Source organism: Salmo salar, chromosome 09, assembly GCF_965601325.2.
Source record: "Salmo salar chromosome 09, fSalSal1, whole genome shotgun sequence".
Lineage (NCBI taxonomy): Eukaryota > Metazoa > Chordata > Actinopteri > Salmoniformes > Salmonidae > Salmo > Salmo salar.
The window spans coordinates 76,034,574-76,048,193 of record NC_138299.1 but is presented as its reverse complement, the minus strand read 5'-3'; the positions used below and the strand labels follow the sequence as shown (position 1 = coordinate 76,048,193).

The 13,620-nt window shown below is 41.7% G+C and overlaps 1 long non-coding RNA gene across 1 annotated transcript in view; it reads right to left on the bottom strand.

Annotated features, from left to right (window-relative positions):
• Positions 1–9,724, bottom strand: part of LOC106611729 (uncharacterized) — a 31,943-nt gene extending 22,219 nt beyond the window's left edge. Inside the window, exon 1 of the long non-coding RNA XR_001330149.3 lies at positions 9,481–9,724. This is a non-coding gene — a long non-coding RNA (uncharacterized LOC106611729). The remainder of the gene's footprint in view (positions 1–9,480) is intronic.
• Positions 9,725–13,620: the final 3,896 nt, after the last annotated feature.

The following is a 13,620-nucleotide window of genomic DNA, read 5'->3' as shown; positions in this document are numbered from 1 at the left end:
CCTCAGCACAGTCGAGCCACAGTGCCAAAGGATATAGCTAATCCTGAGTGAGCCTAGGTGACCACGATGCTATCATCCACTACTGCTTCAATGAACAAGTAATACCTCATTCAAGAGTGTCCTTTGACCTTGAAAAGACAAACCAATAAGAATGGAGTTATTTTTTTCATTGCTCATGCTTGTGGTGCTGTGATCTATCTCAGATCATAATCGATGCCGTAACACAGCTAAATGAAAAGAGAGGTTATCTGATGTTATCAGGACAACACAGATAATTTTTGCTTAGGTAATTGAGACACTTTTACCAAAACAAGGACACTGTGTTATATAAAACACATCAAACGCAGTTCTGATATTTTAAGGTAAAAAAATCTACCCCGGTATTTTTCGAAATGGTACATTAATAAACACAGACCAATTAAAAATATATATAATTATGTCCGATGGGTCTTCAATATCCTCTGCCAAAATAATTTGATGACACCAATTTGAAATGAACTAATTTAGTTTCCTCGTCAAACAAGGCGAAGTTACAACCGGAGACTGCAGAAACACGTACGTTGACAGTCTATTGCACAGTAAACTCACGTTGTTATTTTCCTTTTACATGATACGTACACACTACGTGAATCATATACTCTGCTCATGTAATGAAGGATGGTTCTGAAGGATGGTTCTAAAGGATGGTTCTAAAGGATGTTCTGAAGGATGGTTCTGAAGGATGGTTCTGAAGGATGGTTCTAAAGGATGGTTCTGAAGGATGGTTCTGCTCTTGTTTTGCTTGTCTCTGGTTTTGACCACCTGGGCACCACCTGGGCACCATCAGGGCATCAACATGGCATGTGTTCTGTCTGCCACCGTCATCTGTATAACTGGGTGAAAGTGGGAAAGTGACAGGCCTGCTGGTGTTGGGTAGTATGAAATGAGCTGTCAAATGATCAATATTCCCCGTCTGTTTGGTAAACTGGGCCATAAAATTGAAGGAAAAGGGATGCCTCGAAGGATACAGTAATCGGGAAAATATTGTAAGTAAAGTTATCATTATGAATTGGAATACTGTTATTCACATGGTTATTCAGTGTCTAATTATACTGAACAAAAATATAAACACAACATGTAAAGTGTTGGTCTCATGTTTCATGAGCTGAAATAAAAGATCCCCAAAATCTTCCATACGTACAAAAAGCTTATGTCTCTCAAATTTTGTGAACAGATGTATTTACATCCCTGTTAGTGAGTATTTCTCCTTTGCCAATATAATCCATCCACCTGACAGGTGTGGCATATCGAGAAGCTTATTAAACAGCATGATCATTACACAGGTGCACCTTATGCGGGGGACAATAAAAGACCACTCTAAAATGTGCAGTTTTGTCACACAAAACAATGCCACAGATGTCTCAAGTTTTGAGGCATCGTGCAATTGGCATGCTGACTGCAGGAATGTCCGCCATAGCTGTTGCCAGAGAATTTAATTTTAATTTCTCTATCATAAGCCGCCTCCAACGCTGTTTTAGAGAATATGTCCAACCGGCCTCACAACCGCAGACCATGTATAACCATGCCAGCTCAGGATCTCCACACCCGGCTTCTTCACCTGCGGGATCATCTGAGACCAGGCACTCGGACAGCTGACAAAACTGAGGAGTGTTTCTGTCTGTAATAAAGCCCTTTTGTCAGGAAAAACTCATTCTGATTGGCTGGGCCTGACTTCCAAGTGGGTGTGATTACTTTACATTTACTGAGACAGTCTTATCCAGAGCGCATACATTTTCATATTTGTTTGTACCGGTCCCCCGTGTGAATCTAACCCACAACCCTGGCGTTGCAAGTGCCATGCTCTACCAACTGAGCCACATGGGACCTGTAACTCAGTAAAATCCTTGAAATTTATATTTTTTGTTGGTATAATTATGTTTGACACCAATTATAATATTTCTGCAGCACCTAACCTTTTTGACAATCTTGTTAACTTGAAAATATATATTTTTTTCAATTCATTTTGTGATTTGAAGTAATGATCAAAAGCGAGGTGAGTGTGTCTGTGGTTGTGTGAACATGTTCAGGAAGTAAACGTATCTGGCCCTGTCGACAGATTGAGTTTTAATAACGTTATGTGTGTTCACAGTTGTGACTCACGCTCTCGCTCCACATGCGGATTAAGGAAAAACCGGTCACTCCATTTTGCCTCAAGTTATTATATCCCCCTAAGCCTAACCTCGGCTTCACTTTAACCAAACAAGCTTCAAAACATTGTGTGTTTCTACCGTCAAACCCTCGGGCGCTGAATACCCAGAGTTCTTAGTACAGATATAGAGGGGGAAAAAAACGTTAGAATTTAAATGACCTGAAACAGCATACCAGATTCTGCTCAGGAGACTCTCTGCACAGATAGTTCCTCGTGGAAATATCAAAACAAACATAAAATACATAAACGCAATCCAAGGATTACAATGACGTTAGGGAAGCAGGCTAAACATTTGCATTGCAAACTGGATATGTGGTTGGTTGCAACATTCTAAATTAATTCTATTGAAAAGAGATGTAACTAGTCATGCCTGGTGGGTTTTAACTAGCACAACAACACCTCGGTTATCACATGTTGCTTCGTCTTGTGTTGCACAACCTGAATAGATGAGTGCTTCCTGTCTAGGCTACGTAGCTTCCAAACACACGCCCAGACTTTCATACAGCATTCTGCCTATGACTTTGGGATGGTGGGTGAAGGTCAAAGCGGTTGTTGCGCCTGCCTGTGGGTAAGAGGGGTGCATGGCGTATCTCTTTAATATAGCTGCTCCAGGCTCCCAAAAGCTCATCCAATGGCTGCATTAACTTGCACAACCCTACTTAACCATCCCCCCACACCCCCACACCTATCAGCCATGTTTGTTTTTGCTCATGTTGCGTTATCAAAAGGCTAACTGCTTTACAGCGCCTCCTGCTGCTCCTCGGGAGGAGACTTTCCCGCCTGGAAATAGGAATCCAGCCATCAGATTAAAAGGTAATCACAATAGTCTGTTTAATTATTTTGGGTTTTCTTACTTAGTAAAAATAGGCTGTGGTATGGTCTTCCCATTATGTCGCCAAGGCCGTCTTTTGAAAGTACAGTTGAGATAGTTGGTCAGTGTCATCCAAAATAGTTTTTTTAATTTCCTACCCCTTTTCAAGATTCAGCAGTGAAATGAGTGCATGGTACGAGTTAGAATGCACACACTACCATTACCCGAGACTGATGAAGGCTGACGTTTTAGTAAGTGAGCATGATTTTACATGATTTCAGGGCAGAATAGAGCACTCTGCAATCATTAATTAGTTATGAGAGGAGTATAGTTGTGATAGTGGGCCGACTGAATGCCTGACCAGAATAGAGTCCTTCAGAGCGTTGAGTTTGTGTTCCTCGTTCTCCGGGTCAGGCTGTGTCTGCCCCGAGCTGTCTGTCAACGTGAACCCCAGAGCTGGGTCTGAGAAGGGGCACAGGGGAGGGGGTAGGGGGACTACTGGGGCAACCGCTGCCGGGCGGTGCCCATGCCAGCCGTGCGTAAAGACTAATAAAGACGGCACACTGGCAGGACCCCGTCACCCCGGCAACGAGATGTCACCATAAACAAGCTGCAGGCCGTTGGCAGGCCACTTCCTGGTTATATAATGGAAACCTGTTTTTTTTTTTCGAAAGGAAGATTTCAGGCCCCTGCTCGGGGACATGGGCAAATTAAAATGGCAGTCGAAAATCGTAACGTTATATAACCCTTCTTTTGTCATCCTATAACGAAGATTGGCAATACCACGCACTCCCTGTGTCTTCTCTCTACGCTCGGTCTGACGTCACCTGCCGTCATCGCTACTCCCCGCTTCACACAATCGATGGCGCTATTAACCCTGTAGCACAGGTGTTAAGACGGTTTACATTGATCCAAACAGTTCCGTGTTGGTTGAAACACAGCCCTTACAGTACTCCAAGGTTATTGAATAGCCTGGCTTTGTCAGCTGTACCTGCCCCTTCCCATTCTCCGCTGAGGTGTGGAAGTGGAACCATGTAAACAAACAGGTCACCAGTCACGTGTGGCCCTGACAAATATACAGAATGACATGAAACAGATACTAAAACAAATCCTGAAGTATAGTGACGGCTACTATCGGGCCATATGCTAACGGTGTTAAAATGGCTAAACAGGGAACACACAGGCGCCGTTTTCAACTATACGCTTACTGTGGTAGAAAACCACACAAACAACAGAATGGGAAGACGCCAGTGCGTGCCGTGCGTTATCAAAATTATAGCTACTAATACATCATGCCACTCACACAATGCCTATGCTCAGTTAATTAGAAGAATGTAAAATATTTGGGTTTGAATCAGGCCATATTAACTGTATTGTACAGGACAGTCCGACAGAGGTGTCCTTCTGTTCCCGCCACCATTTTAGCTCCATGTTTGTCCTTCTGTGTTACATTGAGGCGTACTATGACACAGAGAAAATTACCTCAGTAAGTATACACCTAATACAGTTATTAATATGTCGATTGGCTAAAACAGGCAAAAGACTGTCGATCATCTTTTCGCTGGGTATATCAAATGTTAAACCCATTTTGCACTGGTGCACATTTAAAACCTAATTGAATATGTAGTAACTGCAAAATACCTTATTGAAACATTTTTTATTTCATTTTATTGCCGCTCCTGCTAATTCATCAGAGATGTTGGGTTTTGAAGCATACCTTTAATTATTTTTACGGGAAATTGCATTGTATAGCATTAGAAATATTCTGAAAATGATTGCTTTAAGTTTGATTTGTGAAACATCCCATATTTGATTGCCTCCTGCGACCACATTGTTGCGTTTTATGTTTATACATGACTTGGATTTTACAGAGCAACAAAAATAAATATTTGTAAATATGTTGTTTTTGGTTTGTATCACATTACATGATTTCCATTGATTGTTGTATTGATGTTTTATCATGGATATACTAATTGTCTAAATAGGTATATTTTATTTTTGCTGATTAAATGCATTTAGTCTCTATTTAATTCACCCCATTGTGAAATGTTATCAGATCACTGTACAATCAAGAGGTATTATTTTCACAAATTGAATCCCACACAAATAACAAACATTCTCACACAAATAATTACGAAGGGGCTTTAAATATATATGCACTGAACTTAATTTATCTTACTAAGAAAAATCTCGCTAAGAAAATAATTTCCTTGTCTCAACTCAAATTATTATAAAATAAAAAATCATATCGTCTTCAAGTGGGTCGAAGTCTCTGCTGAAAATGTTTAACTGTATACACAGTACATACATATGATACGACCTCTTCACAGTTAGTACAGTAAGAATACACTCAGGAAAATGCATAACTAATTGGTATCATTAGTCAATAATTATCAAGTTCACCAAAATGCATCAAAGTAATATTGAAGCCGCATAACAAAATTAAATGGATCACTGCGTCCCCCACAAATATGTTTTACATTCATTTATAGTTCATTGTACTTTATACTTTTTTTTCTATTAACATTAATTTAATGACTTACATGAACACTAATACAATGGGTATATATGATACACATGCATATGACAGTATGCATACACCAGTTTGGAGTAAATGTATATATATATTTATTTATCTGAAATCAATTTGATAATACTATCCTTGAAATGAACAATGTTACGTAAGTTTAGAGAACTGAAGAATGTGTAAACATGTTATACACCTGGACACTTCCCCAGCAGACACAATAGCTTCAATCGTCACTATCGTGGCTGCTGCTTAGGGTTGAAAAGAGAGAAACAGGCAGCCGTTGCTCGCCACTCTAACAATCTGTAAAAGATCCCCAGTATGAATTGAATTAGTGCGAGCAATGAGCCTGCGTTTAAACTAATTATTGCACAAAATGCTAGAAGCTGAAGAAACAGAACAGAAAGATCCCTAACCAGCACACAGATAAACTCCTGTTACCTTGCTGTCAAAGAGAGCCCTAATGACTTTTCATGAGACAACCAACACACAGACAGACACACTTTGCAACTTCTTTGCTTCTCGGGCAACTCATTAGCCTTTGGTTAAGGTACACGCAAATATTTTTTTTAAAGGATTGAATGAAACAAAATGGTCCCTAATGAACATGTTTTGTGATAGTAAAGCTGGTTCCACTGTAGAATAGGATCTTTAATACCTATGCATATACATGGAAGTTAGGCAGGTGCAGTGAAACACTTGCCTATTGTACATTGTTGAAAAGTAAGCCTACAGTAAAGAGATCCTATTACTATGAGCATTGGCTGCTATTAGAAAGTGTTTGTTATTCGTAACGTGCATAGATTCTGGTTGTTGAGAGCTTTTTCCACGTCGCACAATACATGCAGATGCAAAGACCAACGCCACCTGGCATTGTTTGAAAGTTTTATAGAACACGTCAGACAATTTGTTTCTGAAAGACTGAAACGACAATAGAAGCAATTATTACAGACTTTGCGTTTGTTTGTCAGCGTTTTATATTGACATCTGTGAGTTTTCTTTGAATTCTTTCCATTGTTTTCAGTTTGTAAATGTTTAAGCGTGGTATCAAAAGAATGAGAAATTCATTAGCTGTTTCAAGTTGGGATCTAATTGGGAGAAGTTTCTTTTATTTCCAGTGAGGCGTGTTATTTCTCCAAGGGAATGGTTATGAATGGATGACTCTCGAGTCATCATCTAATAATATTTAATGATATGTGAGAATCAACTAAGACAGAGACTTGATCAAAATTGTCAGCCATGTCAGATGTTTCTCTCTGTGAGATTTGAAATGTGAAACATCCCAGAGTTTTGTGAAATGAAAGCACACCATCTGTCTTTCATATGTTCATCTGTAGAGGGGACATAAAACTCTGTCATCAGGGTCCCCCCCCATCACAACCCCTTCAAATAACAATGACACATCTTCATTTCTTTTTCAATCTTTTGTCATTCTCTGTTTCAATTTTTAATAGTGCTCAACCTTAAGTTCAACCAGACACTTAACGTACTAAACAATACAAAGGGTTTTATATAGGCCTGTGCTGTTCCAATGATACCGGAACAATATTGTATATTGTATATTGTATATTGTAATATAATATTGTCATGAAAATGAGGTGTTGTATGTGTTTAGTTTTATACTCGAACATGGCGATACACACAACATTAATATCCTATGTCTTAAGGTAAAACCTAGCACTTAGCATCCAGTTTTTGGCGGCTAGGATGATGAATGTTGTCTTCTCTTTCAGCATTATATTTTATGCCATTCACATGTTTTCTTAATACTCTTCATAGCCTACTGTACCGTGTGCACACCATAGAGGAAACCACAAATCCTCACCATTGTGAGTTTCCCTCTCCTTAGTAGCTATAGCCTCTCTGAATCTAAAAGGAGTTGGTTTGAAGCTGGTGGGAGAGAAAGTTTGCTAACTTATTCTTTTCATTCTCAATTGCAAAGAAAAACGTCTCTCACATGATTTCCCAAAGTTAACCCATCTCGTGGGGAGAAAAAAGGGTAAAGCATTTGGAAAGCTTTTCTTGTTTCATACTATGAAAGCTTTCAAGTGCAAAGGCTCAAATAGACTTTCATATGAAGCTGTCATATTTTACAAATAAATAGGATTTAATAAAAGGAGAGACTTTTTGGCAGCGTGGCATAGTACCTCCATATTCCTGTTGCCCAAGTAAAGATGCTATGCTACATATTCTTGCTAGCATACATTGGCAACTGACTTAGAGATATCAGTATTCATATTAGCATTTGCTGAAGATGTATTCCAGTCAACCTCTGGCAGGCTTTTTCACCTTCCACATTTATCGTGAAATGTTGAAATTATGATTCATTTTAAGACGTAAGTGTGAATATAAAAATATTGTTTGATACCGCAATCAACTGAAATGGGATGCCGGAAATGTTCAGTCTGCCCTTAACAACATAAGTATCACTGTCGCAAAGAGATACTCTAATGGAGATTGTTGCTTGTGAAGAAGGTTGTTACGTCAGCAAATCGTTTTAGTGAGGACTAACTGAGCAAGTTACCTAAACTGTGGGTGGGGAATATGTGAAAAAACAAACATACTTTACGGGCTCAGCTTTTGGTAAAACAATTGTGGAAAACATAGGATCCAAGTATCTACAATTTAATACCTTCTCAGACTTGCAATCCATAACAGTCTACTATTACACAGAGAATGGGAAAACAACATTCAACGTATTTCCGCTCCATCTTCTTCCTGCTCTTTTAGCTGCTTACCACCATGGCAGCCATTTTGTAAAAAATTCAACTGTATACGTTCGGCTGTATATGGTCCTCCCTCTCTCCCTTTAAATAATGATCATGTATGTATTTGCTATTACAAATATAGTTGAAGTATTTATAGTATAGCATGTTTTTTAGGCTTTCCCCCCAATGTACGGTATGAGGAGTAGGTAGTGTATGTAACGTATTGCACAATGGCGTATGTGCCTCCCTGCAACGTTTCCATTTCCTGCTTAGAATGTTCCAGACGGTATTGAGTAATAGTCTGCCACATGTCACACACACACACACACACATACGGGATGATCTCGTCCGGAGTCTGACTCTACCACCCACTGCCCCCACCGCCCCACCCCGACAACATACACACCAAACCACGGGATGTATAGACCAAGCTGTCCAGAGGTGACCTTGGGTTTGTTTACTTCAATGGAGATCAACTGAGCTGTGAAAGACTGGACCGAAGCCCTTCCCTAGTAGCTCACTTTCCAGTAGTGACTACGGTAGCTCCTCTGTCAGGTTTTCTAGATAAGTAGGACAGTTGGTGGTGAAGTACCCAAATAGTTTTTCCTCAGTCAGCTACTCCAAACAGAGATAGTGTAGCTATGGACACGTGTTTGAATTAACATAATTTTTTTGTAAATTAAAGGCTCCCAGCCCTTTGAAAATGCGTAATTTACATATACATTATCAATTAGTTATAGGTCTTCCAATTAGCTCCTCTTTTTCAACATCCCCAGAATATTTAGTTGGAAATCAATACATTTTTAATACACTTTTTTTTCCATGGTAACAGTTGGACCGAGGTATCATAAGATAATATCTGTTATTTTGTAAAGTCATCTCTGAAATAGAATTCTGCCTCTGGATAAAGTAGATAAATAAACAGAATACATTCATGATTAAATATGTCTGCCATGATAATGAACATGCTAGCTGTCAATGTATTGCGCAATCAGGACACGCCACCAATGCTACAAGCAGGACAGCCAACCGGCAGCTGACATCTTCACACCCATCTAGCCATCTGAACCATCCAATGAAGCCAGGTTGTCATTAAGTAATATGGATGTTGCGGCCCTACCTCTGTCCATAGCAGCCTAGCCCAGTCCAGTCCTATGGCCCTAGTCAGAATACAACAAGTCCTCATAGGGACACTATCCACTGTCCCCAGACCTGCATAAACACACACCCAGAAATAGTCCCTCACCTTGGTGTTGCTGCCATCCACACTGCGGCTATCGGAGCCAGACCGGGCCGTTGTCGGTAATGTCCAGAGTGTCCGAGGTGTATGAGACCAGGATAAGGTGGGTGTGCCAGACTAGAGGCCCAGTACTGGGTATTAGGTGCTTAGAGAGAGTCCACCATTACTCCCCTGACCACCTCCCTAACCACTAAGAAAGCCCAAATCCCTTTCAGGTCGAGAGTTTGACACCCGACTGCCCCATAAATCTGAGCAGGCACCGGCAGAGAACGCCATGGGAGTGACGGCCGGGGCGGCTCTCTGGTGAGGTTTTTTGGGAAGGATTATGGATTGAGACGTACAGCTGGGAGGCTGAGGTTACACTTTTCATTCCCACTTCGAGGGGGTCTCGGCTGCCTGGAATCCAGTCAGATTTGTGGAGACCTCTTTTTTCTCCCCGAAAAATGCTCTAAATTCCACATTGGACAAGTCTGAGTTTATCTGATGATAATTGTTTTTGATATAGAACATTTTGGAATATAATTTGGCCAAATGTGATTGGAAATACCAGCAACTTTTTCCCCCCGTTTTTTTTTTTTACTGAAGTATGAGAAGAAAGAATGGGTACTGTGAAAGTCCTTATTCACCAAAAGACCAGAGTCAAGAGAGAGCAGTATGCCCCCTTCTGGCTCTTTTCTTCTCTCTTTTCTTCTCTCTTTTCTTCTCTTTTCCCCGGCGTCTGGAGATGTGAGGAAATGTCTTTTGATCTGCTCTGACAGAGCCTGGGCCGCGTGAAGAGAGGCTAGCAGGACTATGCCAACCCATGCAAGGGAAAAAATGTCCCTAATAAGAGAGTAATAAGCTAACGAGTGCTGGGTATTCGTCTGATAAACACTCTGGGCTACTGTTTGTGCCAGCACACTTTATGCCCTTTGACATGTTTCCCCACTCTGACAGACTTTGGATTCTCTGCCAGGACAGCGGGTTTCACCTGGCCCCGTCCAATATGTTCTGCTGCTCGCTGTAATGCTGCAATAGGACGTAATCCAAGGACTTCAGTGACACTGCGCAAATCCTCACTTGATAGAGGACGAGTTAGACATGTCTTTTGTCCGACTTTTCTCATACTACACATGGATGAGCAGAGGAAGTGGAAGGGTTTTTTGTTCAATGTGATTGTGTCCCACCTATAGCCCACACAGACTGACCATTCCCACTACGACTGACTGGTCCCATTGTGAGAGTAGTCTTTAGGCTGGTCAGATATTTCAAAGGACTCCACATGGTGGCTTTAACTGCAGCTCTATAGGTACATGGATGTACCTCTGAGAGCTCCTCAGTGTTGCATCCCATTTCATCCCAAATATACACATCAGCCCAGGATGGGGGGCGGGAGGACAGCAGCAGAGCAGCAGCAACGCTTTGGCTGGCTGGTGTCACCCTCTCTCTTACTCCACGGCTTTGCCCAGGAGCTCTCCCCAAACTCAGCCAAGCCCACAGGCCTGAACAGGTGCTCTCCTGTAGGAAGGCGGCTGGGGCTCGGGCCAGGGCTGCGGGGCCTAGGCTGGGGGTGGCAGTGCTGGTGAGGCCTGGGCTACCGGGCAAGGCAGGCTTGGGCTATGGTGCGGTGCGATGATGAGTCCCAGGCTCATGATTGTAATTACGGCGGGTAGAAGCCGATTAGGTAGCGCTGAGCGGCCCAGCAAGGGGGATGGGCCCACGCCCAGCAGGGAGGGGAGTCCTGCCACGGGAGGGACCAATCAAGTGTGAAGCAGAGTGCAGACCCTGGGCCCCGATTCAGTGGGAAAAGGCTTGGCCACTGGTTCAGAGCGCCGCAACTTTCACGGATTAGTAGAGACACTATTCTGGAGTCTGAAAGGGGAACACAGCACGGAGTAGGCATCAATGCACACACACGCACACGCACACGCACACACGGCCGGGAGGAGGGCTGCAGCCGTCGCCATTTCACTATGGCAACGGCATATCTCACATTCGGGTCCAAATGAAGATACTTTGGGCTGGAATTGGGATATTTATGCCGCCAGTTTAATAGAACTGTTTTAGTAGCTCCTCTCCCTCTCTGGGAGGAAGTGTTTCCCCTTCACTGAGTAAATTAGTTCCATTTGGAGACGCGGGGAGGATCCGACAAGCATCATGGGTGAATTACTGGATACCTACGCTCTGAATTACTCATTTAATTGCACAGCGCTGGTTATTTCATCAGAATTGAACATTTTGGAAAAGCTTCCGTACTTCCTTTGGCGTGTTGTAATGTTCAATTGAGCCGAATGACTCACATCATTTTCATGAGGAAAAATGTTAGGTAGGAAAAGAATTTTAGGTGTAGTTGACTAAATTAGGCACTGTTCCTAACTGTTCAATGATGCCGACAGTTAGGATCTGTAGACATGCTGTGTCACAATGAGACAGATACTCTGTTCCTTACTGTTCAATAATTATATTTAGGAGGGCATTTTCCTTTCTCTGTGTGTAACAATCTAGCCGATTGATGATAGTGAGAGGGAGCGTTCAGACAAATAGCTTTTCACCGAAATACTATAGTCATGGAACCGCATCTATCGTTCTCAATCTGAATCGTTTTTATCTCTTTTTGTTTGACAGAAAATTCCACGTTTTATTGTTTAATGTAAAGAGTTAAAAAAAAGTTAAATGGATATTGGTTTGAAATAGTCCACTTTTAGGGCCTGACATTTTTGTGCTCCATGAAATAGACAAAAATAATATGAAGCTACACAAATCATGGGTTACCAAGTAAACTGTAAATACTGCTTCATAGAGCATGCCACCATGCCCTAAATGCGCATTTATCCTAACCTAGTTTCCCGTAGCGTGTTACTGCGAACATATTTAAATACGATATCATTATGATCACGTGCAGATACTTCATAACCAGACTGTTTTTGTTGCTGCGTTTCCTTGTTCAGAGACTCATTTTGGAAAGAAAATAAAGAAGTAAACGATGACGTTAGTGTCTTTTCAGGGGGGGGCTCAGGTTCTATTCAGTTTAATGGCGTCTCCTTCTTTGACAACCTGGGTGTGTGATTTAGCGTTCTTTGAGATGAGTATGCCTGCATCCAGGGGCCTCCCTTCTCTCTGGGTCTTATCATCCAGTGGGGAATCTCTCTCTCTCTCTCTCTCTCTCTCTCTCTCTCTCTCTCTCTCTCTCTCTCTGGTTCTTTGATGCACTTACTTACTGTGAATAGTTCTCTCTCACTCTCCACTCTCTGGCAGCGTAGGAACAGTGTCTCTCTTGCCTTTGAAACGACGTCCATAAATTACAAGTTGTCTAGTGTCATTTCCCTTGTTTATTGCCATTTTGGGTTCCTTCTCCCCTATGTTCCTCTCTTGTGTTTCACGTTTAATTGCACCAATAATGTTGGCGGGCCTCGCCAGCACGGCACATGCAGTTGCTGGTAAGGGGGTACGGAAACTGTTAACATATTTTCCAGGCTTTGCGAGTTTTATGTGTGTAATTTGTGTGGATATATCCCACTGTGTTACCACCACCAACTATAAGAACAGAATGAGATTGTGCTGTGGCCTGTGACATAGCAGTGATAGAGAGACAGAAAGTGAGAGAGAGAGTGGAGGAGTGAGAGAATTGGAGAGTGAGAGCATGAGGGAGAGTGAAGTCTGTACAGGAGATCAGCCCTAAGTGATCCTAAAGAGCCTGTGTTTTCCCCCTCCTACACAAACAACAACATTTATTGCATGTCTGCTGAAGTCAACAGCCTTTTATAAACCCACAATCATTTCCTACATGCTTCATATATGACCACAGAGGGAGAGAGGAGGGGAGAGACGGGAAAACGGATCTTCTAGGCTGGTAAAGGGAATGTGCACTAGACCCTTAACACATAAGCATACTAAGTGAGCACATTTTAATACTATCTTTATATCGAACTGCCTCTTTTTCCACTTGAATAGATGTATGCATTGGTACAGATGTAGGATCTTCATTTGAACCAGTTTGCTGCAGCAGGGAAATAATACTGCAGCAACAAGATGTGTGAATTATTATGTGGGTTATAATTAATGGATATATTTTGTAGGGGAAAATCAAGTCTGACATTTTTTAAAGGAAATTACAAACTTCAGAAGCCTTTTTAAACATCAAATGCGTTACAAGTTTTACATTTCCTA